The sequence below is a fragment of the Bubalus bubalis genome, chromosome 4 (genome assembly GCF_019923935.1).
Source record: "Bubalus bubalis isolate 160015118507 breed Murrah chromosome 4, NDDB_SH_1, whole genome shotgun sequence".
Classification (NCBI taxonomy): domain Eukaryota; kingdom Metazoa; phylum Chordata; class Mammalia; order Artiodactyla; family Bovidae; genus Bubalus; species Bubalus bubalis.
This window is the reverse complement of record NC_059160.1, coordinates 128,064,587-128,092,014: the sequence shown is the minus strand read 5'-3', so window position 1 is coordinate 128,092,014 and position 27,428 is coordinate 128,064,587. Positions and strand designations below refer to the sequence as shown.

The 27,428-nt window shown below is 46.0% G+C and overlaps 1 long non-coding RNA gene across 1 annotated transcript; it reads right to left on the bottom strand.

The window, feature by feature from the left end:
* Positions 1 to 438: 438 nt before the first annotated feature.
* On the bottom strand, positions 439 to 27,428 carry LOC112584664. The gene is made up of 3 exons (XR_003109024.2): positions 27,270 to 27,428; positions 10,373 to 10,500; positions 439 to 642 (listed from the first exon to the last, which is right to left on the bottom strand). It is a non-coding gene; the product is annotated as an uncharacterized LOC112584664 (long non-coding RNA).

Below are 27,428 nucleotides of genomic sequence, written 5' to 3'. Positions count from 1 at the left end.
GGGCCTTGGCTCATGGAATTATCCGGGATTCCCAGAGAATCCATTGACTCGGAGGGGCCAAGCGCAGGGGAAGAGAAGGAATTGGGGGTATCAGGTCTTAACGTGGACACAGAAGGCATGGGGGGCGGGGGGTGGTGGTCCCAGTCTGGTCACGTGACAAGGACGTCCTGAGAAAGAAACCCGGTTGTAACATTATGCAAAACCTTTCCCTGAATGAAAAAGCAGCGAAGGAAGGACTCGTCCACAAATAGTAAGTGAAACCAAACCTTGCATCACTTACGGTGAAAGTTCAGCCCACAAAACCCCCCTTGGTGAGCCTCCAGATCCCGCCCAATTAGCCCTGCCCACAAGGAAACTGGCCGGTTGGGTCTGAGTCCACTCTCAGCCAAGTTTACAGGTGCGGAACCGGCTGTGGTCGCGTCAGTGACCTTCCTGTACTCAGCACAAATGATCATTTTTATAAGCGGACCTCATGCATGATCAGGTCTCAGGCCTGATTTCCAATCTGTGTTTCTTTTCCTTGAGCCTCAGCTCGGATTTGTCTCCATAGGCCTGCACTGTGTGATGATCCATTCTCACACTCTGTCCCGCTGTGGTTTCTCCTGCCCCGTTACCAGCCTCCTTGTGCCCAGCTCTCATGTCCTGCCATAAAAAAAAAAAGAAAAGCATTTATTTGGCTGCACCAGGTTTTAGTTGTGATGGGGGGCTATGCTCAGTCGTGTCTGACTCTTTGCGACCCCATGGACTGTAAAGGCTCCTCTGTCCATGGAGTTTTCCAGGCAAGAATACTGGAGTGGGTTGCCATTTCCTTCTCCAGGGATCTTCCCAACCCAGAGATTGAACTTGCGTCTCTTGTGTTTCCTGTGTTGGTAGGCAGATTCTTTCCCACTGCACCACCTGGGAACTCCCCCTTCGTTGTGGTACCTAGTATCTTTAGTTGCAGCCTGAGGGATCTAGTTCCCTGACCCGGGAACCCCTGCACTGGGAGTGTGGAGTCTTAGCCACTGGACCACCAGGGAAGGCTCTGTCCTGTCTCTTTCTTCTCTCCTCCCTTTGGCTCCTCCACCAGCCCCAGAGCATGAGCACGTGTGTGTGTATGTACATGTATACAAAGCTGCCCCTGATGAAAAAATCTAGTAGCTGGAACAAGAGTTCATTCATTCAGTCAATAAATTTGGAACTTTCTGTATGGAAAAACTAAGGATAGAGCAGACAGACAGAACTCCTGTTGTCCTGGTGGGGCCCGGCGGCGCACTGCTAAGGAGACCAGGGGGCGGGTGCTAGGGGACCAGGAGGGGCAGCCTCAGGGGGACCTGGCTTCTCTGCTCACACCAGTCCCGTGGTGGGCCCTCCTTCTGCTCGGTGCCCACAAGCCCCAAGAACAAGGGGGAAGCCTTGTTCTCTCATAGGATTTTGCATCACATGAGGATCAAGTCTCAACATCACCTGCAGAAGGCTTTTCTGTTAGAGGAAGTTGTGAGGGCAGAGGCTGTGCTTTTTCAGGCCATCACAGGCTTGAACTTAGGCCTGGTCTCTTTCCTCTAGGAGCCAAGTTGGCTCCAACTGTGGTTTCGACCTGTGGACTGGTTGTCATGACTGTTCATTGCCATGGAAGTCGGAGGAAGGCAGGACTTGGCGTTGGACTGAGGATGGGAGGAGGGGCCGAGCTGGAAGGTACTGTAACAGGGAGGGCAGGGAGCGAGGCTGGCAAGTTGTTAAGGTGGGAAGAGCAGGTCACAGGACCACCAGAGAGTGAGCGACCTCCACGGAATGCTGACAGGGGGCCAGGCCCTCATCAGTGTGGTAGCCCAGGTGGAGTGGTGGGGAACCACGCAATGAGGGGGCCAGGGTGCAAAGCTTTCTCCTGCTTATCTCCAGCTGTGTCCTTTCATGAGTTACTTAACCTCTCTGGGCCTCATTTCATTCCCATGGAAAATACATTTAATGACACCTACTTTAGAGGGTTGTTATAGAGACAATGTTTGCAAAGAGCCAGGCACGTTGAAGTTATTTCATAAATAATACCCACCATAATGACCACACGTCTGGTAGGTTAATGCTCCCTGGCAGGAATTTTAGAGATCTTGCAGTTCAGTGGTTCTCAAACCTTAGCCTGCACCAGGACTGCCCAAAGAACGTGTTAAAAACTGACTTCTGGGCTCCTCTCCCCTGCCTCCCTTAGGTTCTGATGAGTAGGTCTGGGTGGGGCCTGAGTATCTGTTCCTGTAACAAGTTCCAGGTGGTCCTGATGCCGCTGTCTGGGGGCCATACTTTGAGAACTGCTGTGCTAGCATAAACCCTGATTTTGGAGATGAGGATCTTGAGGTTCTGAGTGTTTGCTCCTTGCCATGGTCAGCAGCGTCTAGGCCTCCCAGGTCCTGGTCCAGGCCAAGGTCAGGACAGAGAGCATGTTGCTAGGGTCAGGATGCAGGAAGTCAAGAGTGCAGGCAAAGGGCCCAGGATGCATCGGTTCTAGTGAGAGGAGTGAGCTTGACAGAGAGCAGAGCCCACCATTCAAGGAAGGGAACTGGCCTCCGTGTGGGCCTGAGCCACAGTCAAAACCGCAGCCCGAGTCTCTGGCCTTAGGAAGTACGTGAGAGCGTGTGAGAAAGTGTGTGAATGGAGCAAGTATTGTGTAGATGGCATGGGGATGGGAGAGAAGTGTTTGTGTGTGGAAGGGGGTAAGTGTGTGTGTGGCAGAGGTAAGTGTTTGAGTGTGAGAGTCTGTGTGAGCCTCATGTGGGTGAGTGATTTTTGTATGAGAGAGTGTGTCTGGGTGTGTGTGCGTGTGAGCTTGTGGGAAGACTTTTTGTCTGCTCAGGCTGCCATAACAAAGTGCCATAGTTTGAGCACCTTAAACAGATGGTATTTATTGCCTCACAGATTTGGAGGCTGGAAGTTTGAGGTCAAGGTGTCTGCAGGCTTGGCTTCTCCTGAGGCGTCTCTCCTTGGCTTGTAGACAGCCGTCTTCTCCCCGTGTCCACGTGGTTTTCCTCTGTGTCTGTCTGTGCCCTGATGACCTCTTCTCATAATGACACCAGTCATATTGGATTAGGGCCCAGCCTAATGATCTTATTTTATGTTTATCATCTCTTTAAAGGCCCCGTCTCCAAATATAGTCACGTTCTGAGGTGAAGACTTCAACATGTAGGTATTAGGGAGACTCAACTCAGCCTATGACCGTGTGTGTGTGTGTGTGCGTGCGTGCGTGCATGTGAGTGCATATGGAAAGTCCACAGTTCTGAAGGATACACTGCTCAGCCACCTGCCCCATCAGAGTGCAGTATGTGAGAAATTCGACTTTCTTTCCTGCCTCATCCTGAGTTCCTGAGTTTATGGGGAGGCTAAGGCACCAACCCTTCCCCACCCCAGTCCCGGGGGCCTATGGTTCTGTAGGTCTCAGGATTGGAGGTGAATTCCTTCCAAGCTGGTGTAGAATTTTGCCTCCATCCAAGCAATCCTTTCCTCTGAGCCCCATCCTTCAGCAACGTGACCTTTCTGAGCCCACCCTCCTGGACATTTCCTGAAGAAGAAGCTTGAGAAAGGCAGCTTCCTGCCCAGGGGGGCCCCACTGCCTCAACCCCACTGCCTGGAGCTCCCCTGAAGCAGCTCACCCCTCATCTCCCTGAGGTCAGAGTCCCCATTCTCTTTAAAGTTAGAAACGACATTTTGGGCTCTCCATAGTTAGTTAAGCCTCGTTGTTTCAGAGTGGAAGGGACTGTTTGTGGCCTCAGGGTGATGTGGCAAGAGTTTATTTCAGGCTTTACAAAAGGCTTGTTTTCCATTTGGAATGGATTATTACCTAACAGCCCAGCCTTCATAGCAACGGAACAAGGGCTCGCTGACGCAATCTCAACCGTGGGCTTTCTTAGTGCAGCTGGACAGTCATTCTGCTTCCAAGTGCAGCTCACACATAAGAAGGGTCCTAGGGACAGAGGAGCCTAATGGGCTGCTGTCTATGGGGTCGCACAGAGTTGGACACGACTGAAGCGACTTACAGCAGCAGCAGCAGGGGCACAAGGACTCCTGTGGTTGGAACTGGAAGAGTCTTGAACAATACAGGGTCCTGGGGGCAGTGGGGCTGCAGGAGTGCTGGTGGGGGCAATGTACAGGCTGCAGGCAGCCCACGCCCCAGGGAAGTGAGCACAAGGCCCAGTCTGGGGCCCGCTCAGTGGTTAGCACTTGCGTTTGTTGGCTAGTACTTGCTTCCCTGGTGGCTCAGATGGTAAAGCGTCCATCTGTAATGCGGGAGATGCAGGTTCAATCCCTGGATTGGGAAGATCCCCTGGAGAAGGAAATGGCAACCCACTCTATTACTCTTGCCTGGAAAATTCCATGGGCAGAGGAGCCTGGTAGGCTACAGTCCAAGAGGTCGCAAAGAGTCAGACACGACTGAACTACTTCACTTTCTTTCTTTGTTGACTAAAATGTTGATCAAATGAATATAAAGGAATAAAAACAAGATTCAAAGGGAAGGAATTCCCTAGCTGTCTACTGGATACAACCTCTGTGTTTTCACTGCAAAGGCCTGGGTTGGATCCTTGGTTGGGGAACTGAGATCCCACAAGTTGGGGAGGGGAAAGATTTAAAGGGAAAAGGTGGGTTTGGGGTAGAAAAACGAGGACCAGAAGTGATGGAGAGATATGATCACAGGCTTCTTCTTCAGGAATCACGGCCAGGGTAACAGTGCCTTTGAGGAAAACGTCTGGTTAGGTTACATGCCAGTCTGCCTCAAATGACTTCTTAAGCACCCATTGTGTGTAGAACACTGGGAAGCTAATAAAAGATGACTTATCAAGAATTTTGATTTCCCACTTACATATTATATTTAAAAAGCCAGAATTGCAACAGTAGATATATATTAGTAGAGGTCTCCTGAGAAACAGAACCAATAGGATATGTACAGATATATGGAAAGAGATTTCCACCCCCCAGCTTTATTGAGAAATAGCTGATATATGACCTGTCAGTAAGTGTAAGGTGTACAATGTGTTGATTTGAGGAAGAGATTTATTATGAGGGATGGGCTCCTGTGTTGATAGATGTTGAGAAGTCCCACAGTCTGCCATCTGCAAGCTGGAGGCTGGTGGTGTGGTTCAGTCCAAATCTGAAGGCCTGGGAACCAGCTGTACGTCTGAGTCCAAGTCTGAAAGCCTGATGTCCAAGGGTAGAAGGTGGTGTCCCAGCTCAAGGAGAAAGAAAGAATTCATTCTTCCTCTGCCTTCTTGTTCTATCAAGGCCCCCAGTGGATCAGACGACACCCTCCCACGAGGCTGAGAAAGATTTTTTTTTTTTTAATAATTATTCATTTGGCTGTGTCAGGCCTCAGTTGCGACATGCAGGCTCAGCAGTGCATGGGCTTAGGTGTCTCACAGCATGTGGGATCTTAGTTAACTAACCAGCAATGGAAACTGAGCTCCCTGCCTTGGAAGGCACATTCTTAACCACAGGACCACCCAGGGAAGACCAGGTCTTTACTCCAATCTACTGCCTTAAATGCTAATCTCCTTTGCTGCTGCTGCTGCTGCTAAGTCACTTCAGTCGTGTCCAACTCTGTGTGACCCCATAGACGGCGGCCCACTAGGCTCCTCTGTCCCTGGGATTCTCCAGGCAAGAACACTGGAGTGGGCTGCCATTTCCTTCTCCAATGCATGAAAGTGAAAAGTGAAAGTGAAGTCGCTCAGTCATGCCCGACTCTTAGTGACCCCATGGACTGCAGCCTACCAGGCTCCTCCGTCCATGGGATTTTCCAGGCAAGAGTACTGGAGTGGGGTGCCATCACCCTCAAAGACACATATAGCATAATATTTCGCCAGTTCATCCCTTGGCCCTGTCATGATGACACGTAAAACTCTCACAAGACATAAGGGAAAAGACTGGAAGGGAAATTAAAACGTAATAGTAATTGATTGTATTGAGGGATTATGGCTAAATTCATTTTTTCTTTCTGAATTACTGTGTTACGTTTGGACTTCTAACGTCAAAATAATCCTTGAAGTAAGCTTTGGTCTAGGGGTGCCCCTCCTGGAAGACTAATCCCAGCATGAAAGCATAGGGGTGTCAGTGACACAGGGGGTGACCCCAGCAAGGCAACCCGAGCAATCATGGGGCCACCTCTGTCCAAATTGTCTTCTATTCATTTACTCCAAATAGCCTGAAAACCTGGCTTCAGTTTTTATTCCTTTCTCATACTCTGCCACTTTTCATTCATCATTTCTTAAGCCACTTTCTATGAATCATGATCCACATCAGGCCCTGCGCAGAACAGAATGAGAATCAGCCGTGGGTTCCCAGCTCTGGCTCCTAGAGGGAGATATTTGAATTAAATGGGGACAGAGACTTCCTTGGTGGTCCAGTGGTTAAGACTCCAGACTTCCACTGCAGAGGGCAGAGGTTTGTTCCCGGGTCGGGGAACCAAGATCCTGCATGCTGCATGGCATGCCACCCAAAAGAAAACAACAACAAAACAAATGGAGACCAAATAGGCAGAATGATGTGCTATTGAAGCTAGGGTCAGGAAACTGAGCATCAAGGAAGGAAGGCTTCCTGGAGAAGGTGATGCATTTGAGGTGACTTTCAAACAGAAGTTAGAAGACAGTGATAGACTGGCTGCAAAAAATGTACTCTGCCAGAAAGGCATGGAGGATTCAGAGAGCCATAGAGGGAATGCTCGTGGTTTATAGGAAGAGGGAAGGGGCCATAAAGTAGGTGTGGGCAGATGTTGGAGGGTCTGGTCTGCCCTGCATAGGAGTGTGGACTTACCTACAGACAACAGGGTCCTTGGGTCTTAAAGCAGTGTGAAGATATGGTGGTATTGGCTTTTGAGCAAGAGAATTCTGGTGGCCATCAGAAGGGTGGGGAAGGCAGATCAGGGGCCAGAGGGGCAGAGAAAGGACCAGGAGGAGGTGGGGTGATAAAAGTCTGATCTAAGGACCCAGCAGTGGGTGTCGATGGGATGCGGCTACACCGTGACTCTCAGATCAGTGGGTGCGAGGGGGAGGATGCAGAAGCTGATGGGTGCAGGCAACTCTGAGCAGCATCTCCTTTCATCTTCCCTCTGTCTGTCCACACTGAGTTTTGGGTGCTCATCAACCCCCTGGCTCCCGCCTGTTTGCCTTCTCTCAGTATTTCCCGGTGTGAACAAACCCCACGCCAGGAGACTCCTTTGTGTCCTCAGGACCCCTCTGTTTCTGCAGCTGACACTGTCCTCTCAAGGCCCCCTGGGCTGTGTCAGGCTCACCTCCTCCAGGAAGCCTCCCTACTGAGCTCCCTCTGAGAGCCCTCTCCCTCTTCATACTCCCCCCGCGTGGATTTCCGCGCTCTACCATCCTGGATTTGCACTGTTATTTACACGTTTTGAACATTGTCAGGTCTCTGCAAGTATGGGGTAAGCTCTTTGTGGGAAGTTATGACTTAAACCCTTTTCTGTACCTCTCAGAAGCTGGTACGATGCTGCCTGCATTGTGTGTGTGCTCAGTCGCTTCAGTCCCGTGTCTGACTCTCTGCGACCCTGTGGACTGTAGCCCACCAGGTTCCTCTGTCCATGGGATTCTCCAGGCAGGAATACTGGAGTGGGTTGCCGTGCTCTCCTCCAGGATCTTCCTAACCCAGGGATCGAACCCGTGTCTCTTTAAGTCTTCTGCACTGGCAGGCCGGTTCTTTACCCCCACCTGCTGCCTGCATAGTAGGGATCTACAGGTAATTGATCAGTTGATCCCCTGTCAATCTGCCCATGCGGAGGCTTTTCCACAGCCCCTGTCCTCAGTGTTACTGGCTGGTGAAGGGGCCCTGGACGTGAAGTCACAGCCTTGGCCACTTCCTGTAACTCACCACTTGGGGCCAGGCGCTTAACCTCTCTGGACTTTCATTTCCTCATCAGTGAAATGGCAAAAACTGCTCCATGGTTGTTAACTACCTCTTAAAGGAACCCCTTTAAAATCTGGACGTGTTAACGTGCGATGGGGGGAGGTGATCCTACTGTGAGCCAAAGTCTCATCTTTCTCCTCCTCCCCTTCCTCCTCTCCTCTCTTTCCTCCATCCACAGTAGACTTACAAAAAATGTTGATTTTCTTTTTTTTTGGTTTCTTTTTTTAATTGAAGTTTAGTTGATTTATAATGTTGTGTTAATTTCTGCTGTAAGATTCAGTTATACATGTACATTTATTTTTTCATATTCTTCTCCATTATGATTTATCTCAGGATATTAAATATAGTTCCATGTGCTGTACACTAGTAACTTGTTGTCTATCCATTCTTTATATATAACAGTTTGTATCTGCTAATCCCTGACTCCCAATCCATCCCCTGAAACCCTGACTTAGAACAAAAATTTGAAAGCCCCCCAGACTGGGTGGTTCCTTCCAAGACTCAGACCACCTATGGCTCCAGGCTGGCAAAGAGGACCACTGTGATGGCCCTGGCCTGGGCACCATTCGTGTCTACACGTGCTAGGTGGGGTCTAGGTGACAACTTTGACCAGGCCCGTGCTCACTAATTATAGAGAAGCAGTTACTGCAAAATTTCCCAAGGAAACCAAAGTGAGGGTTTGGTTTCCACTTAGATTAAGCAACTTCCTTCCAGGGCTCTCAACCCCCTCAACAAAATATTCTCTTTCATCACAGGCAGGCCGATAACATACAAGGGTTGTGATTGTTCGTTTGACATAAATATATAAACGCACCTTTGGGAGGAAGCTGGGCCCATGGTTACTCATTTCAGTGGGGATATTTACATGGATTTTGACTGTCCATCTTAATGACCTTAAGAACTTGTGCTGGATTGAGGTTCATGGGCAATGTGGAGACAGGGGGCAGCTAAGGATATAATGTGATATTTAAACTGAAGAGTGTGACATCAAGTCCCAGAGGACATTTCACATTTTACTGGCAGCCACCTAAAAATAATTTGTTTTTTTTTTTTAAGACTTTTTTTTTGTTTTTTTGACGTGGACTATTTTTAAAATCTTTACTGAATTTGTTACGATATTACTTCTGTTTTATATTTTGGGTTTTGGGCTGTGAAGCATATGGGATCTTAGCTCGCTGATCAGGAATCAAATCTGTAACCCCTGCTTCGGAAGGTGAAGTCTTAACCACTGGACCACCAAGGAAGTCCTTAAAAATAATTTAAACCTGCATTTAAACCATGGATTGGGAGTTTGGGGTTAAAAGATACAAATATTTACATATAGAGTAAATAAACAATAAGGTCCTACTATATAGCATAGGGAACTACATTCAATTTCTTGGGATAAACCATAATGGAAAAGAATATAATAAAGAATGTATATATGTGTGTAACTGAGTCACTTTGCAATATATTAATCAACACAACATTGTAAATCGACTGTGTGTGTGTTCGTCCTCAGTCATGTCTGACTCTTTGTGACCTCATGGATGCCAGGCTCCTCTGTCCTTGGAATTCTCCAGGCAAGAATACTGGAGTGGGTTGCCATGCCATTCTCCAGGGGATCTGCCTGACCCAGGGATCCAACCCAGGTCTCCTGCATGGCAGGCAGATTCTTTATCATCTGAGCCACCAGGAACTATAATTCAGTTAAAGAGAAAGAGAGAGAAATTTAAACCTACATTCACATGATTCAAAGATTTCATTACCTGAAGCCTACCTGCCAAAGTTTTGCTATATCTGCAGGATATCTGAGCCCCTTGGCTCCCTCCAGTTTGCCCACCACACCCCCCAGCAGGCTTGGTGGGAAATTCACTGCCTTCAGCCTAGCCAGGCTCCAAGGGGAAATAGGACTGAGTTCCAGATAGCTAAGTCAGTTGCCTCCAAAATGCCCAGATTCCTGAGTTCATTTTCTCTTGACCTGTTCCTTGACATTTTCAGACTAGTTTTTGCTGATGGGCTATAAGATACTGTCTTCAGATTTTCCAACTCTTTCTTCTTTCTGTGGACATCTCCATCTAGTTTTCCCAACCACAACCTATCCATCATCATTTTCACCAAACTTTGACCTCCAGATTGCTAATTCACTTTTAGGTTGCTAATATTCCTTCTCTATAAATAACCTTCAACTTCAGCTTGTTCTATCCCACAAGGAACAACTGTGGTCAAAGATAGCCCTTTGAGCCTATCTGCCTTGAAACAGCAGAGTTCCTGTTCTCGCCCTGAGGAGGTTGTCACAGGGACTCGAGGGAACTGTGTCAACCCCAACAGAAAAGCTTCTCAGAGCAGTGGGTGGTTAGCATGCCAGACAGAGCGTTGTGCTGTTATATATACACTGGTGGGGATTCAGACCAAGAGAGCCCTGGATGGTGTGATGCTGTGACTGTGTGTGTGTGTGTGTGTGTGTGTGTGTGTGTGTGTGTGTGTATAGATACAGAAAAGGACAGACAGAGTCAAGCCCTCCTACCTCTCACTCAGAGGATTTTGTCAGTATAAACAGGACCCAAACGTGAATGAGTCATCTATCTTGCTTTTGGGATTCCATGCCGGTGATGGTTCTGGGTGTGATATTTACCATGAAATACAGGAAATGGCCTAGAAAGAGAAGGAGGTTAGAACTCCAGAGCGTTCTGCTGTGGTTTCTGGTCTTCCTGTGGAATGTGCATTTCCTGCTCTGTGCGGGTTTTGCACCTAATGACTTCTCTGTCCCAAACGAGCTCTCAGTTCTGTAGTCACTCATTTCTGTTTCATTGCTCTCAGCCACTGATTTGGTAAGTGGAGTTTAAGAGCAACCACATTTTGGGCCCCAGGTTCCAGAATGTTCTACATGATGATATGCTTCTTTTTCTATTATAAACTTTTTATTCTTTATTCTTATTATTTTTTAGCACTGATGGAAAGAACAAAAGACAAAAACATAAGCCAATTTGCCCTTAATATTTTGGTATATTTTTCCTTTTTTTTTTTTTCAGTGATTACAAAATAATGGCTGTATTTCCCTGTGCTGTGCAATATACCCTTGTTGCTTATCTATTTTATACACAGTAGTTTATATATCTTAATCTCCTACCTCTGACTTGCCCCTCACTTTCCCTCTCCCCACTGATAACCACTAGTTTGTTTTCTATAAGTCTGTTTTTGTTATATCCATTCATTTTATTTTTTATGTTCCTCATATAAGTGATAACATAGAGTATTTGTCTTTCTCTGTCTGATTTAATCATAATACCCTCTAGGTTCATCCATTGTTCCAAAGAGCACAGATCCACTGATTTTTAATATTTTGCCACAACTGTTTTATCATTTTGTTTCTCTGTATACATACATGCTATTGTTATTGTTATTTCTCCTAAACTATCCGAGAGTTAAATTGCATTATTTTGCCTTTTGCTTCTGAGAACAAGGACATTCTCTTATATAACCACAACACAATCGTCATGGTTAGGAAATTTATCATTAACACAATACAGGATCTAATATACATGCCATATTCAAATTTCACCAACTGATCCAGTAATGAATGTCCTTTAGAGGCATTGCTCTTCCCGTTCCAGAATTGAACACTGCATACTGTGACCGAGTCACTTTAATCTCCTTTTATGGGGGACAACTCCTTGGCCTGGCTCGGTCTCTCCTGTCATTTCCTAGAGAGTTTGTAGAGAACCCCTCATTCGGGTCTGTCTCATTTATTCTCCACAATTAGGTTGAGATGAGGCCCTTTTGGCAGAGATGCTACATAACAATATCTTCTTACTGTGTCACACCAAGAGGCACGTGATGTTAGCTTTAATCTGTGAGGAGGTGCTACAAAACTGTAAATATCCTCTTCTCAAACTTGCGCACCGTGGTTTCTAGAACAGACCGGAAGGCCACACCTCCTCGCCTGCACCTGGGTGCCCCCCTAAGTTGTATGTTCCTCCCTGTGTGCCTGCTCCCCTTTGAGGGCTAGGTGTGCTCCTGAAACCGCCTCCCCGCTTCCTTGCCTATCACTGAGGTTGGCATAGACCAGGGACTCCATGAATACTTGTCAAATAGAAACACATTAAAAATAGATGATCAGAGGTTCTGGATATCTGCTCAGGAATAAGAGCCTCAGCAGAGATGCCTTTCAGAAAGATTTCATTCATGGTTAATTGAGGTGGGGCCTCCAAGAACATAAATATCGTTCTTTTTCTCTGCCTGTGGGGTATATTACATATACCCTGAATGGTATATATGTAAAAAGTATGGAAGAAGAGACAGAGAGAGAGGGAGGGAGAGAGAGAAGGGAGGGAAAGAGGAAGGGGGAAATGATGAGAGGGCATGGGGGGCGGTGTTTAATATGAATACACCTTCCAGCCCAGCAACTCTACTCCAGATGGTGTTGATGGTAGCAGGGAATAAAAGACCAGCTCAGGGTTCCTCATCAGAGGAAGAAATAAGTAAACCATGATGTATTTGTACTCATGTATTCATTCAACAAGCATTTATTTACTTATGTTTTGTTCAGATGGCACCAGTGGTAAAGAACCTACCTGCCAAAGCTAGGAGACTTAAGAGACATGGGTTCGATCCCTGGGTTGGGAAGATCCCCTGGAGAAAGACATGGCAACCCATTTCCAGTATTATTGCCTGGAGAATCCCATGAATAGAGGACCCTGGTGTGTTACAGTCCATAGCGTTCAAGGGTTGGACACGACTGAAGTGAGTTCACAAAATGTTGGCACTATTAGCCTGGCACTGTTCTATTTGCTGGGGATACTGTTGTGGTTAAAACACATTTCCTGCTCTCATGGAACATACACTTCAGAGTGTGCTAACACACCATAAACAAGCATTACCCACATGCCCGCAATGCACACACATAAGCTCACACCAGAGGTACTGCGAGAGGGGCAGGGATGGAATACTTTGCACTGTCAGAAATAATAAGCTAGATTTACAAACAGTAGTGTGAACAGAACTTAAAAACATAGCCCATTGAAAGCAGGCATAGAATAAAATTGATGGCACAATACCACTTACAGAATTTAAAAACACCTTTATAGAACAATGCCGTATATATGTGTGTTCATGTGTATACGTGTATATATGAGTGTACATTTAGGCATGTATGTGTGTACTCAGTCACTCAGTCGTCTCTGACTCTTTACAGACCTCATGGACTGTAGCCTGCCATGGCTCCTCTGTCTATGGAATTTTCCAGGCAAGAATACTGAAGGGGGTTACCATTTCTTCCTCCTAGGGATCGTCCCAACCCAGGGACTGAATCCACGTCTCTGAAATCTCCTGCGTTGGCAGGCAGATTCTTTACCATTGTGCCACCCGGGAAGCCCCACACTCAGGCATGCTCCTGTAGCCCAGGACATGTGCAAAAACATGTTAGTGTGCAAACCTAATGGGTAAGAATTGATGTTTGGAAAGGGAACGAAGGGGAAAAATATAAAATAAAACAAGAGATAATCTTTGCCTGGATGGATGACAGGGTGTCAGGAATTGAGGTGTAGGGTTATCTCAACCAAATGTACCTGAGGTCCAGAAACAACTGGGAAGGGAGATTTTGTTGTCAAGTACAAAGAAATGAATGTACTTTGCCCTCATCCTTGCATTACAGATCCAAGACCCTCTGGGTGGGGCTAGGGCCCACTGGGCAGGGGCAGGGCCCCCTGGGTGGGGCCAGGGCCCTCTGGGCAGGGGCAGGGCCCCCTGGCCTGGACCAGGGTCCTCTGGGCAGTCTTTGTGCTTGTTCCTCTGCCATGCAGGGAAACATCAGGGGTGATCCTGCTTGCAGGAGGAGCTGGGTGAGCATGAGGCATGGATACATGACATTTAGGCAAAGGGATAATCTCACTAGGGCTCAGTTTCCCCATCTGTGAAATGGACATGGTCGCAGATGATCACTTCAGAAGGTGGTGGTGAGAATTGTATGAGCCAATGCGATGAGGAAAGCCCTCATCATGACGCCAGGGCCACCAGGCATTCTGGGAAATTCTTAGCTATTAGCATCCTTTTCTTTTTTGTTACGCAAAAAAAGATTGCTGAACTAGCTCAGTTTCAGAACATCTCTGCATGCTTGGAACATGGCTGATATATGATGAGCTGGGTACCAGTAACTTCTGCCAACTCCTGCACCTTTCGCTTTCTAAACACACCAAACCTGACCCTTCCTGATCAACTTCCAGGGACCGGCGATCACTCTGGTTCAAACTCCCCTTGGGTTTGTTCCTGTATAAGAACCAGAGGGAAGCCAGCACTGCCCCACTGATCTCTCTGCAAAGCTGTTGAATTGTTCATGTTTATTTTTCAAAACACTGTGCTTGAGACCACTTCCTCTTTCTCTTCTAGAAAGGGGGATGGAGTCACATAAATGCTTGAGTCAAAAGAACGGGGAGAGGGCTTGTGGGTGCGAGTGAGTGACTGCGAGTCTTGTTCTAGGTGGTGGCTGAGTTCTCACCTCCACTTTATGGTACCCACACTCAACACTGAGCCCAGGTCAAGTAGGTCAGCCAACGTTCATGCCTGATGCTGACTGACATCAATCATGAGCATCATTTTGAAATCTGTCCTTATCAGATGGCACCAGGTTGCAGTGTGGCCATAATTACAAGACAACCCGGAGTTTCACTAGGACAAAGGGTGGGGCTGCTCTTTGTGGCTGAGATTACAGATCCATCCAAGCCACTCCACCCACTGTGGGTGGGTGGTGGGGAACAGAGGGGCAGGTGGGGGGCCCTGGAATCGTGGGGTGGCAGCTGTGAGTCCCAGCCCGCTGTGTTCTCCCATCAAAAGCACAAGTCAGCAAGTATGACACTCTGGGTATGACACTACGGGTCTAGCCCTCAGAGGTCTGTACGAGATGCTAGATATGAACTCCTTCTGGTCAGGGACTGTGCTCAATTCATCCTGTTCTCCTAGAAGCTGGCACAGGACTTGGTTCAGATTAGCTGTTCAGTAAGTGTTGGCAAAATCAAAACAAGGAGGGAGGGAATATGATGGAAGTTTAAAACAAAAAGTAGCTCTCACATCCTTTTGTATTAATAGCACATGCTAAGTCACTTTGGACTCTTTTGTTGACGATGCTATGATGGCTACTCCATTTCTTCTTAGAAATTCCTGCCCACAGTAGTAGATATAATGGTCATCCGAGTTAAATTCACCCATTCCAGTCCATCTTACAATCTCAAAAATGACAGAATGATCTCTGTTCGTTTCCAAGGCAAACCATTCAATATCATGGTAATTCAAGTCTATGCCCTGACCAGTAATGCTGAAGAAGCTGAAGTTGAACAGTTCTATGAAGACCTACAAGACCTTCTAGAACTAACACCCAAAAAAGATGTCCTTTTCATTATAGGGGACTGGAATGCAAAAGTAGGAAGTCAAGAAACACCTGGAGTAACAGGCAAATTTGGCCTTGGACTACAAAATGAAGCAGGGCAAAGGCTAATAGAGTTCTGCGAAGAAAATGCACAGGTCATAGCAAACACCCTCCTCCAACAACACAAGAGAAGACTCTACACATGGACATCACCAGATGGTTGATACCGAAATCAGACTGATTATATTCTTTGCAGCCAAAGATAGAGAAGCTCTATACAGTCAGCAAAAACAAGACCAGGAGCTGACTGTGGCTCAGATCATGAACTCCTTATTGCCAAATTCAGACGTAAATTGAAGAAAGTGGAGAAAACCACTAGACCATTCAGGTATGACCTAAATAAAATCCCTTATGACTATATAGTATAAGTGAGAAATAGATTTAAGGGACTAGATCTGATAGATAAAGTGCCTGATGAACTATGGATGGAGGTTCATGACATTGTACAGGAGACAGGGATCAAGACCATCCCCAAGAAAAATAAATGCAAAAAAGCAAAATGGCTGTCTGAGGAGGCCTTATAAATAGCTGTGAAAGGAAGGGAAGTGAAAAGCAAAGGAAAAAAGGAAAGATATACCCATTTGAATGCAGAGTTCCAAAGAATAGCAAGGAGAGATAAGAAAGCCTCCCTCAGAGATCAATACAAAGAAATAGAGGAAAACAACAGAATGGGAAAGACTAGAGATCTCTTCAAGAAAATTAGAGATACCAAGGGAAGATTTCATGCAAAGATGGGCTCAAAAAAGGGCAGAAATGGTATGGACCTAACAGAAACAGAAGATATTAGGAAGAGGTGGCAAGAATACACAGAAGAACTGTACAAAAAAAATCTTCACAACCCAGATAATCATGATAGTGTGATCACTCACCTAGAGCCAGGCATCCTGGAATGTGAAGTCAAGTGGGCCTTAGAAAGCATCACTACGAACAAAGCTAGTGGAGGTGATGGAATTCCCATTGAGCTATTTCAAATCCTAAAAGATGATGCTGTGAAAGTGCTGCACTCAATATGCCAGCAAATTTGGAAAACTCAGCAGTGGCCACAGGACAGGAAAAGTTCAGTTTTCATTCCAATCCCAAAGAAAGGCAATGCCAAAGAATGCTCAAACTACCGCACAATTGCACTCAACTCACACACTAGCAAAGTAATGCTTGAAATTCTCCAAGCCAGGCTTCAGCAACACATGAACCATGAACTTCCAGATGTTCAAGGTGGTTTTAGAAAAGGCAGAGGAACCAGAGATCAAATTGCCAACATCCGCTGGATCATCAAAAAAGCAAGAAAGTTCCAGAAAAACATCTATTTCTGCTTTATTGACTATGCCAACGCCTTTGACTGTGTGGATCACAGTAAACTGTGGAAAATTCTGAAAGAGATGAGAATACCAGATCACCTGACCTGCCTCTTGAGAAACCTGTATGCAGGTCAGGAAGCAACAGTTAGAACTGGACATGGAACAACAGACTGGTTCCAAATACGAAAAGGAGGATGTCAAGGCTGTATATTGTCACCCTGCTTTTAACTTCTATGCAGAGTACATCATGAGAAATGATGGGCTGGAAGAAGCACAAGCTGGAATCAAGATTGCCAGGAGAAATATCAATAACCTCAGAAATGCAGATAATACCACCCTTATGGCAGAAAGTGAAAAGCAACTAAAAAGCCTCTCGATGACAGTGAAAGAGGAGAGTGAAAAAGTTGGCTTAACATTCAGAAAACTAAGATTATGGCATCTGGTCCCATCACTTCATGGCAAATAGATGGGGAAACAGTGGAAACAGTGTCAGACTTTATTTTTTTGGGCTCCAAAATCACTGCAGATGGTGACTGCAGCCATGAAATTAAAAGACGCTTATTCCTTGGAAGGAAAGTTATGACCAACCTAGACAGCATATTCAAAAGCAGAGACATTACTTTGTCAACAAAGGTCTGTCTAGTCAAGGCTATGGTTTTTCCAGTGGTCATGTATGGATGTGAAAGTTGGACTATAAAGAAAGCTGAGCGCCGAAGAATTGATAGTTTTGAACTGTGGTGTTGAAGAAGACTCTTGAGAGTCCCTTGGACTGCAAGGAGACCCAACCAGTCCATCCTAAAGGAGAACAGTCCTGGATGTTCATTGGAAGGACTGATGTTGAAGCTGAAATTCCAATACTTTGTCCACCTGATGTGAAGAGCTGACTCGTTTGAAAAGACCCTGATGCTGGGAAAGATTGAAGGTGGGAGGAGAAGGGGATGACAGAGGAGGAGATGGCTGGATGGCATTACTGACTCGATGGACGTGAGTTTGAGTGAACTCTGGGAGTTGGTGATGGACAGGGAGGCCTGGCATGCTGCGGTTCATGGGGTTGCAAAGAGTCAGATACAACTGAGCGACTGAACTGAACTGAAGTGACTTTCAGTTGTGTCCGACTCTTTGTGACCCCACAGGCTCCTCTGTCCATGGGATTCTCCAGGCAAGAATACCAGAGTGGGTTGCCATTTCCTCCTCCAGGGATCTTCCCAACCCAGGGATGGAACTCAGGTCTCCTATGTCTCTGCGTTGGTAGGTAGGTTATTTTTTTCTTTTTTACCACTAGGGCCACCTGGGAAGCCCTTATAGCTGGCTAAAACGAATACCAGTTCTTATACACATAATAGGATCTCACTGCCACCTTTTGGCTTCTGATCTTTTTTTCCCCTCCACTTTAGAAATTTAAACTGCATGGTCCGCCTCGATGTTATTCACTCAAACATTCTTGCCAGCTTGGTCCTATATTCCTGTTTACATCCGGGTAGCATTTACACACCTGCAAAATACCTCTGATGATTCATCCTCTGCCTCACTGTCCCAAGCAAGGCCCTGGGGCATCTGCAGTCTCTGCTGCAGACTCCAGGCGGGAGCAGGGTGGGAGGGGAGAAGGAGGAGTTGGTGAAGGAGGAAACACTTGGCAGTCCAGTCTGTCCTTTACCTGCTGAGTCAGACCCTCAGATGCTTCCAGAAACAAGAAAGAGGGGCTCCTGCTCACGGGCATTTTGCATCTGGCCTTCCATATCATTCCAACTTCTGGTTCTTCCAAGGAGCTCTTGACAAGTTGCAATCGATTTTAGGCAGATATGAGTTCCAGGAACCCAGAGTGCAGAACTGGTGTCCCCAGCAAACTTTTCAAATGGAGTCTGTTGCTGACTCCTTTACACTGCTTCCTGTGAATGCCTCTTTTTTTTTTTTTTTTTTTTTTTTTAGAAAAAGCACTTGTCTTTGCTACCTGAGTTACATATGGACACATGGACAGCTCTCTCTTCAATCATTCCCTCAGCCTTCTTAGCCTGTTTGGAGCTAAAGAAGTTCTCATCTCTGGATAAACTTCATGTATCAGAGAAGCTGCTCCTCTTAGTCACTGTCCTATGTACAGCAATAACAGAGTTGATATTCTTTCTCTCCTTCAACAAATCAGTATCATTTCTGAAAATATCTGGTTGAAAAACCATTATTCAAACTCAGATCAGGAGGGTCAGTCTGATCAGAAAAAGGACAGGTTTTAACTTTGTTATCAGTCAAGTTCTGCTTAAAGAAGGGGACCATGACACCTCGCTCCATTGTTGGCCTCAGAAGAGAAGATTTAGAAATGTGATAGGTAATGGTCCCTTGACTAATAGAGGCTATTATCCTGAGATAGGATCGGTTAAGGAGTGGTGGAAAGAAGGTGGGCTTTGAAATAAGATATGTTGGTTTGAAACGCCAACCACTGTCGTTACCATCTGGGTTTCCTTAGCAAAATCAAGAACCTCTTGGCACTTTTGCAGGGGGAGCTGGCCTACTAGCTGAGCAATTCAAGTCCTGGCTCCATGCCAAGACATCTGGGTCCAAATTCTGGTCCTGTGTTTCCTTTCTGAGTGACTTTGGACAAATTACTTAATATACCTTGACCTTAGTGACCTCAACTGCAAAATGAGTATAACTCTACTTATTTGTAGACTTGTTCTGAGGATGAAATGATTTATGTACAGCTCATAGAATAATGCTAGGGTCCATGGCAATCACTCAGGAAAAAAGGGAGGGAGAAGTAGCTAATATTATTTACAAAATGGAGTGAATAAATCCTACTTTCTGGGAGACTTGCAGAGATGATTCAAAGAGCTAATATTTAAATACGGGGCACCGACTAGGTCCTCAGCTGTGCTTCCATCCCTCCCCTTCCTAAGGCTGGTGTACTTGGGACATGGACTATCATGCATGTATGAAAGTTTTGAAAGGGGAGAAAGCAGGAAGCAGATAATGTAGGTGAGGGTGTAGGAATTCCCCGGTAGTCCAGTGGTTAGGACTGGGTGCTTTCACTGCTGTGACCCAAGGTTCAATCAGGGACCTAAGATCCCACAAGCCTCATAATTTGGCCCCCCCAAAAAAGAAATGAGTATAGCAAAATGGATGCAACTGGAGATTATGGTACTAAGTGAAGTAAGTCAGAGAAAGACATATGAATGATACCATTTATATTTACAGTCTAAGATATGGCACAAATGAACTTATCTATGAAATAGAAACAGGCTCACAAACATAGAGAACAGACTTGTGATTGCCAAGGGGAATGGGGGGAGGGAAGGACTGGGAGTTTAGGATTAGCAAATGCAAACTATTATGTAAAGAATAAACAGCAAAGTCCTACTGACACACACAGGGAACTATAGTTGATTTCCTGTGATAAATCACAATGGAAAATAATATGAAAAAGAATGTATATATGTGTATAACTAAGTCATTTTGTTGTACAGCAGAGATTGGTACAACACTGTAAATCAACTATTTCAAAAAAAATCTAAAAACACAATGTGGGTGAGGGTATGTTGGAGCAAGGGCAGGTGGGGGCCCACTCTCTCCTACCAGCAGTGTCCACTCTCCAGAGCAAGGGCCAGCAAACTGCTTAAATAAGGAGTCACATAGGAAATACTTTTGGCTTTACAGGGCATATGGTCTCCATTGCTGTTACTGAAATCTGCCATTATGGCTTTAAAGTGCCATAGACCATACCTAAAGGAATGGGGAGGAGGTGTGTTCCAGTCAAGGATTACTTGCTGCTGCTGCTGCTAAGTCGCTTCAGTCGTGTCCGACTCTGTGAGACCCCATAGATGGAAGCCCACCAGGCTCCCCCGTCCCTGGGATTCTCTAGGCAAGAACACTGGAGTGGACTGCCATTTCCTTCACCAAAGCGTGAAAGGGAAAAGTGAAACTGAAGTCACTCAGTCGTGTCCGACTCTTAGCGGCCCCATGGACTGCAGACTACCAGGCTCCGCCTTCCATGGGATTTTCCAGGCAAGAGTACTGGAGTGGGGTGCCTTGCCTTCTCCGTCAGGGATTACTTAGGGGCACTGAAAAGTCAATTCCTGTCATGATCATGTGTCACAAAACAGTATTCTCCTGTTGACTTTTTTCTCAACCATTGGAAAATAATGAAAAGCATTATTAGCTCCCACAAGACACAAAAACACGCAATGGGGCTGGATTCAACATGGGGACCACAATTCGCCAACCCTTACAGACGCTTTTGCCAGTCTAGGGGATTTCCTTTTGATAATGTCTAGTAGTTGTTTTTTTTATTCCAATGTGATAGCAGACATAATGTCAGTCTGACAGGCTCACCACGATATATGTGGGGTTCCTTCTCCTTAAGTAGATGTGACTTGACTCATGACATTTTTCTGTCCGAACTATGGTATGGTATGGTAACTGAACTATGGTATGGACTCATCTGACAATGGACCAGGGAAGCTTTGAGCTTTTTATTCATTTTCACTTCTGAATTTTAAATACACACATAAATTACCACCATAACCATTTGAAAGCATACAGTTCAGTGGCATTAAGTACTTTCATGATGTGCAATTATCAGCGCTCTGTTGCTCCAATACTTGTTCACCACCCCATCATTAATTTATTCTTCTGTCCCTTTGGAGGTCACTCTTAGAGATCAGGGTCCCATTTTGCAAGCAACAGTCAGCACTTCACAGACATGGCAACCACCCTGCCTTCATAGGGTTTAGAGTCGAAGAGAGTTGAAAACATTAGACTACTTTTCAGGAAAAATAATAGTTCAGTTTAATATATTTTCATTTTTTTTTCTATCTTGATTTTTCTCTTACTCTACTGTCATTTTAAGCATGTAGTTACACATACCATGACTTTGTAAGCTTTGCTTTGCAAGACTTACCCAAAACACAAATTTTCTCCTAAAATACCTGTAACTTCAGCCCCTCTTCCTTGGTAAAGAGCAGCACCTGTAGACCTGTATTTGGTCTACAACAGACCTGTATTTAGTAGCACCTGTATTTGGTCGCAAGGACCAAATACAAATGATGTCCAGTTGGTGTGAAGAAGTAAAATAAACGTGTGTGCAATTTTCCCACTCTTTCTTCTATACACATTGACATCTTTGACAAATCGTTAAAGTAAAATAGTAAATGGCCTGCAATAGTGATGCTATATCAACGTGAACATTAGTGCTACTACCTATTTAATCTGAGGAAACACCTGAATGATCCCTTGCACATTCTCCACCTGTTTGGTTCAGTGTCTGATTTCTCTAAACCTCAGGCATCATTAGACCTATGCAGAAAGTAGACTGTGAAAACACCCAACCTTTATTCTGGAGTCAAAATACCACTGGAGTATATACAAAACTAAGTTGCAGCTCTGTCCGTGCAGGGCTTCAAGACAGCTAGGCCTCGAAAATCTTTTGGGGTGTTTTTTCCTTTCTTTTTATTTATTTTTAACCAGTTGGTGGTCTTCTATCTAACCTCTGAGTTCCTGGTTCTTTGCGTGAGGAAGAAACGTGCTTGGCAAACCACATGGCTTGGCAAGTCTAGGTGGGAAGGAGAGAGCTTGACACTTGCACTACGTAATTTCAACCCCAGCCACCGGCAGACATGGGAGAAATCCGTTTTCCCCATATCAGTTCAGTTCAGTCGCTCAGTCGTGTCCGACTCTTTGTGACCCAACGAACCGCAGCACACCAGGCCTCCCTGTCCATCACCAGCTCCCAGAGTTCACCCAGACTCATATGCATCCAGTCGGTGATGCCATCCAGCCATCTCATCCTCTGTCGTCCCCTTCTCCTCCTGCCCCCAATCCCTCCCAGCATCAGGGTCTTTTCCAATGAGTCAGCTCTTCATATCAGGTAGCCAAAGTACTGGAGTTTCAGCCTCAGCATCAATCCTTCCAATGAACACCCAAGACTGGTATCCTTTAGGATGGACTGGTTGGATCTCCTTGCTGTCCAAGGGACTCTCAAGAGTCTTCTCCAACACCACAGTTCAAAAGCAGCAATTCTTCGGTGCTCAGCTTTCTTCACAGAGAGACCAGGTTTGATCCCTGGGTTGGGAAAATCCCCTGGAGAAGGGAATGGCAACCCACTCTGGTATTCTTGCCTGGAGAATGTGTGTGTATACCTATATGGGTAAAAGATTGACTTCTGAGTGTGACCTCTAAGTTCTGCAGGCTGCTAACCTCAACATTGCAGATCATCTTTTTTCTTCCAGGAGGAGAAGGGACAGTGGTTTGCTTAGATTCTTGAGTTTGATTGGAGATTGAATGTACTTTCCCCCATGATCTATTCTCAGGCAAGAGTGTTACAACATCAGAGCATGAGTCCAATGACCACGCTGTCACCCTTCCTCTTCCTACCTTTCAGCATCACTCTGCATGACATAAAGGAAATAGACCCTTCAAAAGAGATGAAGGGCCTGTGATCTCTGGTACCAAGAATGTATTGGAAACCTTAGGAAAGTCATGAATGTGGTCAGCTGAACCCTACCTGCCCAAGACTATTTGTACCACTGCTACTGTTCCTGCTCTCCTGTTTCAGTTACAGCCAAGTTGTAGTCTGGCTGGGATAGGCTGCAGAATATGATACAGGGGAGAGCCTGTGATTGGATTATTAGACATGAGTCTTGAGGGACCTTGGCTTTGTCTTTTTTTTACTGATTATTCTGGACCATGTGACACGGTCTACCAACTCCCAGGGTGCTTTTAGCTGCTAGAATGAAAGACTCGTAGCATCAGGATGGCTTTAGTCGGCATTCTCTGGGCTGTTCCATCCCGCACAGGCATGACCACTGTGGGCTTACCAGATTCCGCTGTAACACACACAGACAGGAGCTCACTGCCTTCCTTCCCCACCAAACCCGTCCCCAGGATCAGCTTCAGAGGCGAGCGACCTGTAGAGTTGCACCGGACCCACAGTCGGAAGGGCCCTCCAGGGGTCCAGTGGTTAAGACTTGGCCTTCCAATGCAGTGGGTGCAGGTTTGATCCCTGCTGGGGAGCCAAGATCCCACATGCCTCAAGGCCAAAAAACAAAGACATAAAACAGAAGCAATATTGTGACAAATTCAATAAATTTTAAAAATGGTGCACATTTAAAAAAAAAAATCTTGAGGAAAAAAAAAAACCAAACCGGTCCCTGCTCTTGCTGTCTTGAAATTCTCAGTTTTTCACCAAGGAGACCTTGAATTCTTATTTCACACTGGTCACAAAGTATGTAGCCATTCTGCCAGGACATGTAAGCTTCTCTCACCCACCAGCCACGCAGCACATTTGCACACAGTAAGTACCTGGGACCTTCTGCCTTGGATCCTGCTCCGCTCCAGGCTTGAATTGGCTTCCAGCTCTGGGCTTTACTCCTTGGTTTCAGGGCTGCTTTGACTTGACCTGCCTTGACCCCCTGGGACTTGAAATTTGAACCTGACTTCCTCTGTCTGACACTTCAGGTCAAACACTCCAGAGGTTACAGCCTCTGTTCACCTCTTAGTTTTTTTGTGTTTTTTTTTTTTCTTCACTTGAATGAAAAGTGAAAGGGAAAGTCGCTCAGTTGTTTCTGACTCTGCGACCTCAATGGACACAGTCCATGGAATTCTCCAGGCCAGAATACTGGAGTGGGTAGACTTTCCCTTCTGTAGAGGATCTTCCCAACCCAGGGATCGAGCCCAGGTCTCCCACATTGCAGGCAGATTCTTTACCAGCTGAGCCATAAGGGAAGTCCAAGAATATTGGAGTGGGTAGCCTATCCCTTCTCCAGCGGATCTTCCTGATCCAGGAATCAAACTGAGGTCTCCTGCATTGCAGGCAGGTTCTTTACCAACTGAGCTATGAGGGAAGCCCAATATCTTAAGTCATTTGAATGACTTAGGATAAATTCATTACCCAACTCAGCTCTGCTCCCCTAGATATCAGTCAGCTATTTCTATTTATAGAGAAATGTTTTGGACTTGAGTTTAATATCCTTTTTATTGAGCCCCAAATCTACTTGCCTGTAACTCCTACATGTCAGTAGAGTGTTCGTTTCTTTATGAGGAACTAGCCTTGGGACATCACCATGCACTTGACGTTTGTGTTCTGATGTCGCATGTTAGTACACATGATAGACTGCTAGTGATTGAGTCAGCTGCCAGAGTTCAGCTCCAGCAGCCAGGGATTCAACCTGAAGGGATGGGCGGTGTCGGTGAGAAACTGAGGCAGCCTCTCATTTTTCTTGGACTGCCTGTTTATTTCAAGCTTAAGATTCTCTTTTATACTTTTACAAAAGCATTAGGTCAGAGGTTTGATATTTTTAGTTCCCATTGACCCAGATTTATTTTTCTCCAAAAATCATGTTGCCCCTCAAAAGGAGTTCCTCAGCGATTTTCTTATCTACTTTTTCTCATGTGTCCTTGTGAATACACTGTAACTCATGCTAATGTCTGGGCTGCATACCACATTCCTCAGTTTAATCCTTATCTTTCTAAGTCCTGTTTGCCCCTAGTATCCTAAGCTCACTATTTCTTAGAAAGGGCTTCTTGCTAATAATATCTCTAAAGTCCCTAATTTCTATAAGCTATAGTAGAATATGCTAACATTACAGCAATCCTTGAATCTTTAGCTTCTAACTATTTTAATTATTCCTAAGCCCTCAATTCGGCAAACTCCTTTGCCATAAACACTTTTCTCACAAATGGGCTTCAGATAGCAATCCCTCCCATGGCCTCAAGCTGCGGCCTGTGTGCTCACCCTGGAACACTTTTTTGTAAAAGTCCTTGAACAAATGTCAGTGATTAACTTTATGAATTATTCTTTGAGCACAGCTGCAGAAGGCTTTATGCCTTCTCGTGCTCCTCTCAAAAACAATAAGCACCTTAATATTCTCCTCAGTAAACTCATCCGAGGACTGGAAAAAACAAGTCAGAATCACAAAGCCTAGCTCCTTCATTCCGGGTCCGTGCCTGCGGAACAAAGGGAGGGGGTTTAGGGCCGTGCCTCCATTTTGTCAGTAATGCCTAATGTGGCTCCCGACAGTCAGCAAGTCAATTAATGCCAAAACAAGCTTATTTAAATTAAGCATGTCTGTTGTATCTGACAATATTAAACACTCCTTCCCCTTGATTAAAATATCAGAATGTGTCTTCCAGTCACTGTTTACACATCCCCACACAGTGAGGCCAGGCTTCCCAGGTGGTGCTAGTGGTAAAGAACCTGCCTGACAATGCAGGAGGTGTAAAGACATGTGGGTTTGATCCCTGAGTCGGGAAGATCCCCTCGAAGAGGGCATGGCAACCCACTCTAGTATTCTTGCCTGGAGAATCCCATTGGACAGAGGAGCCTGGCAGGCTATAGTTTATCAGGTCACATAGAGTCAAACACAACTGAAGCAATTTAGCAGGCACTTCAGACTCCTGGGTCAACATTCCCCTTGACACTATCCACAAATATCCAGTCTCCCCATTCACCTGCCTCAGGTCTCTCAGACCCCCACTCAGAGGGGCCTGCTCACAGTTCCTTATCAGACCCTCTTCTCTGACCCCATAACTCCTCCCAAGTAGCCACCAGGCCTGGCATGTCATTTCATGGTGACAAAAGTCTTCCTAAACACCTTTCACTGGGTTCTGCTTTTATACCCCTCACACTGCCAGCATCCCCATGCCCTGAATTTTCCTCAACTCAGGCATAACAATGTTTGTTTTTACTCATGTGCTGGGTGTAGATCCTGCAGTTGTGGCTGCCACTTACCCCAGCAGAACTCTCATGGTCTACCCAGACCTGTCCATGACTCCTCTGTAGCATGGCCCTTCAACTGAGCAAGGTATGTATGCATGTGTATGTATACATATACATGTGTGCACTTAGCACACGGAAGCAACTTAGCACACACGTACATGCCTTGGTACATAAGTAAGTGTTAGTGGCTCAGTCGTGTCCAACTCTTTGCGACCCTATGGACTGTAGCCTGCCAGGCTCCTCTGTCCATAGGATTCTCCAGGCAAGACTACTGAAGTGGGTTGCCATGCTGTTCTCCAATATGGCAGTTCTGAATCAGAGGCTGTAGGAGAGGGACCCTGGAATCTGGATAGTTCAAAAGTTTCCCAGGCTGAGCCAAGGTTGGGAGCCACTGGCCTCACAGGAGGCCACCCTCTCCCAGACATAACCCTCATAAATGGAACTTAAATGACAGTCTGGTCTTTTAGGGTAGGAAGATATGATGTTCTCGACTTTATAGCTGGAATAACCAAGGCCTTGGAGACTATATGACTTGTCCAAGAGATGGAAGGGAGCAAGGACTCTGTGTTTGCCTCCTAGGAGGCATCTCTTTCCACTGTCCATGGTACTGTTCACACCTCTGTGTGTGTGGGGGGCAAGCTCTAGGAGCCCTCTGCATGTACTTGCTGCACAGCATTCTAGATTACAACCCTGGAACTGACTTGAGCACACAGTCACATCCAGACTCCACCTGCTGGAAATTGCCTCTAAAACCCCTGCCTCCCATCCCCCACACTCCTACTCTGTGCTCTTCTGGTCTTTGCACAGAGCTGTCAGAGAACTGCCAAGTGTTTTTGCTCACATCTGTCCCCCATTATACTCCAGGCTCCCTGAGTCGGTCATGCACACTCTAATTAGATATTGACAGACCTGTGGTTGATTCTCAGTTTGGCTGGTGTATTAGTTGGCTGCAGCTGCCGTACAAAGGACCACGGCCTGGCTGACTTAAGACAGTAGAAACATATTGTCTCACCGTTCTGAGGGTTGGAAGTCCAAGATCAAGGAGTTTGCAGGGTCGGCTCCTTCCAGGTTGTACGGGAGAATCTGTCTCAGTCCTCTCCCTCAGCTTTTGGTGGGTGGCAATCCAGTGTTCTTTCTCACCCTGATCTCTGCCTTCATCTTCTTAAGAGGT